This window comes from Rhagoletis pomonella, unplaced genomic scaffold (genome assembly GCF_013731165.1).
Source record: "Rhagoletis pomonella isolate Grant_MI unplaced genomic scaffold, Rhpom_1.0 Rhpom_scaffold_00015, whole genome shotgun sequence".
NCBI classification, from domain to species: Eukaryota; Metazoa; Arthropoda; class Insecta; order Diptera; family Tephritidae; genus Rhagoletis; species Rhagoletis pomonella.
The window spans coordinates 5,341,884-5,345,765 of NW_023458569.1; positions in this window are offsets into that span (position 1 = coordinate 5,341,884).

The window sequence follows — 3,882 nt, forward strand, 5'->3', positions numbered from 1 at the left end:
GACGAAAATATGAGTTAATAGACACATTTTTAACTGTTAGAAATATCTAGTTTCATCAAATTCTATGGAGTAGAATTCCGCATCAGTTACACGTCGGACAATTTTTTCTTGAATGTCAACTCTGCAACAATCAATAAGTTTATCTTGGGTTGTTTTACTAATATAAGTCGCGACTGATGAAGCAATTTTTAGACCATTTTCTAGTGTTGTATCTCCTGATTAAATTTGATATTTCAGCAGTTCACGAAAGTTTCCTTCATTTCGTACATGAACTGATTCTGCTAGAAGTGGCCCGTCATCACCTGTCCCACGAAATGCTATGTTTTGCCTTCCCAGAAAAATAACTGCTCTTACAATGGACTTCAGAAATTTTCTGTTCTCTAGACGTTTAGATAGATAATCATCATTTAAGATATTGTGGACTTTGAATTGGGGATTGTGATAATTCTTCAGAAAATCCTTGGCTGCAGCTATTGCATTCTTGTGGTAAATATGTTGAGAATGGTTTTCAAGATCTCCCGACTTGCCGACTAGTTTCTTGAAGTTAACCAAGGGTTGCGAAACGAGTACACCTAAGGGTGTATTATTTTGGTAACCTCCTACATTGTGCATCGTAAACCATGGACAGTATTTACAATAGAGCCCTTTTTTGCATCAGAAAAAACGAGCCATTCCCTGTAATGTTTATGCGTCACATAATGTTTTATCTCTTTGCCTGAAACTGTTCTTCTGGAGAAAGGAAATGTGTAATTATTCGATGGTATCCAAGGGTTCTCCAAGAGTTCTCGCTTCACCCTATCGCTTATCTCCTGTCCGATAAAATGACCTATGTCGCTTGAGAATTCTGACATAACTAAGTTATTACTTGCGCCTATAGAATACGATGAGCTAGCGCTGATTAAGTCGGTTACGGATGAACTCTGAGCTTCTTGTCCTAATGTAGTATTACTTCCTGAAGAAGTATCCGAAAGTTGATTTTCGTCATGATTTCATGATTCGTTTGATCTAAAGAAACTTCTTCTAATTTTTTTTCTTGAGAGGTTGAAAGAAATTTGAAATCGAAGGCTAGCCGGCTGCCGGTGAGACTGAAAAACGAATTCCATGAAAATTCCTTCATCAAAAGTTATTTTTCATTTAATTTCACTACAGAATGCAAGAATAAAATGTTGATTCTATTTTTCATGCACTAACGCAATCGTTACAACAACACAGCTCACCACTCGTAAAAATATTATTTCATGGCGCACTATAATGTGAATTATTTTTAATTTTATTTTTATTTTTGAACTTTGAATTATTTGTTGCCAAAGCAGTGCGAAATATGAAATTCCTGAGGCTTGCAAGCACATGTTATGTATGTACATATGTATGTACTTACCATTTTCTATATATTTACAAACGCTTTAACAAGTAATATATTCCAAGCATTGAGCACCTCAGGATCAGCAACGATGAACAATAATTATTTTTGAACAAATTGACCGCACAGCATTTAGATAAAATACAACTGAACACGAAAAATAAAAGCTTATATGGTTTTGAAATTACTGTCATTGTTGCGTTCGGTATACATACATACGTGAATATACGTGGGCATAGCTGGTATACGCTCTTCATGTGTAAGAAAATACAAATCGTTTTGTTTGCAATCTTTTGCTTTGCAAAGGTACTGGTTCTGGTCATTCGTGAAATGTTTCGTTTGTTTTTGAACTCTGGTTGTTATGCAATGCTTTTGTTCTTGCTTTGGTCTTGAAAAGAAAATAGTGACAGCACCAGCAAAAGCATTACTTTGCAGCACCAACGGGAGGCTGCTGTTGCCAACTTGGTTCTATTAGCACTAAATTTGGTGATTTTCTTTCTTCAAAACGCAAAAATTTTTGAGTTTGGCGCATTGTGCGCTTTTGCCGCTTTTTGTTTTAGTTTGGAGACACCAAATCTGTAAATCTTAAAAAAATGTAAGCAAAATGTATAGCATTCGTAAGTTTTGTAAGCAACTTTACAAAAATCGGCCGCGCTTAGGGATTATAACACTTACTAAGTATAATTCTCCTTTCTGTGTTACCGGAGAAGCGGGGCTTCCGCATGTCAAAGGTATACAACACTTCTTGTGCGTATCACTCCGGCTACGCCATCCACAGTATTTTTGCGCAGAACCCACATCGAAATTTGCAAAAAGGTGCATAGTGCAAACCAGATTTATTAATAAACTAGTGGTCGAAAATTTGAAACATTTATTTTAAATTCAATTTTAATCCTTTGGTTACACGTGATGTTAAAGTTTTTGGATTCGGGTTATGCGTTTGGACACAACAACCGCAAATCATTGTACAAATAACTAAACCGGACCCAAGTTTCTCGATAAGGGGCAACAAAGATTCTTTTGTACTAGTTTACATAAATCAGTGGATAAAAATATACGTATATGCGAAAACAAATTTATTTGTTTAAATGAACACCACTAATATTTCCTGCAAACACACATCGCTTTACATCTTTTATCTCGCCTCCGACACAGAATGGTTTTCGTACAAAATTACGCAAAAAAAGCTTACTCGTTCGTTTTTAGGCATGCCATTGTTAGGAATTTCGAAATTTCGAAGATACGATTCGGATTGCAGTATACTATTTCTACGATTCGTAGCAAAATCCGAATACGAAAGAGTTGCAAAATAGGGGTGTATTTCTTTTCACTGCTTCAGACTATATTCTTACTTTATTCTTCAAGAAGAACTATGTCATAAAAATAAAGCCTGTTTACAGCCAAAAGCAATGTCGTTTTACTGAAAATTTTAATTATCAATAAAGGTTTTCACTGTCACTAAATATTAAGTGGTAGTGCAAATTGTTTTTCACTATCACTAAAATTTTCAGAGATAATGGATTCTCCATTTTAACTATCATTGAATAGACAGTGGTAGTGAAAAGCGTATTGCATTCATTTCTTTGTGCATTGTGCCCAACCCAGCTATTTTGTTCCTTGTTTACTTAAGATCTCGCTTTAAAAAGCAAAATCATACGTTGCCATTAAATGTACGTCATTTTTATTCGCTGTATAAGCATTAACATACGTATAATTGCATAAGTATGTAACATGAAATATGTGAAAAATTCTTTTGTCTTTGTAAAGCAAGAAAACTAAATAAAATCACTTTTTTCAATAGTGTTATTGAGCTTTGTACTACGATCGTTTATTAGGAAAATGAAAATCAAGTTATACGTCCCAAAAAATTTGTTTTAAAATACTGCATTTGCAAAATTTTTGGATTTTTTTGTTAGTTTTTTATTTGAGATATTTTTTTGAAAAAAACTATACTTATTTTTATTTATTTTTGGTTGTGAAGCTAAGAAAAGCGACATGGATAGTTCGCCTTATTAATATAAGTTCAACTGAATCTCTTTCTCGATTTGTGTTATCATTCTTACAAACAAACTTTTAAATTCTCAGTAAATTTATTTATTTTTTTTTGAAAATTCGAAAAAGTTCGAATAAAATCGAATTTGCACTATCAAATTTGGAATCGAATAATCGAATGGTTGGGCAATGTTCGAAATTCGGAAAAAATCGAATTTCAACCCCCCACTACCCATCCCTAACACAAACATACATATGTACATACGTACAAATATATATATAACCATTCAAACATATGTACATACATGAAAACATTGCTGTCCATAAGTACATACATGTGCCCATCAGTACATTAACGCAGCCCGTTTGCTTCGTCATAAATGTATCCATACAAACATATGTACATATGTATGAATGGATGTAGTTACGCGAAGCACGCTTGCATCATTTATACACATACTAGCTTATACCCGCGGGTTTTTGCCCGCGCTTTTATACAAATATGAAAAATAATTTAATGATGTTAGATT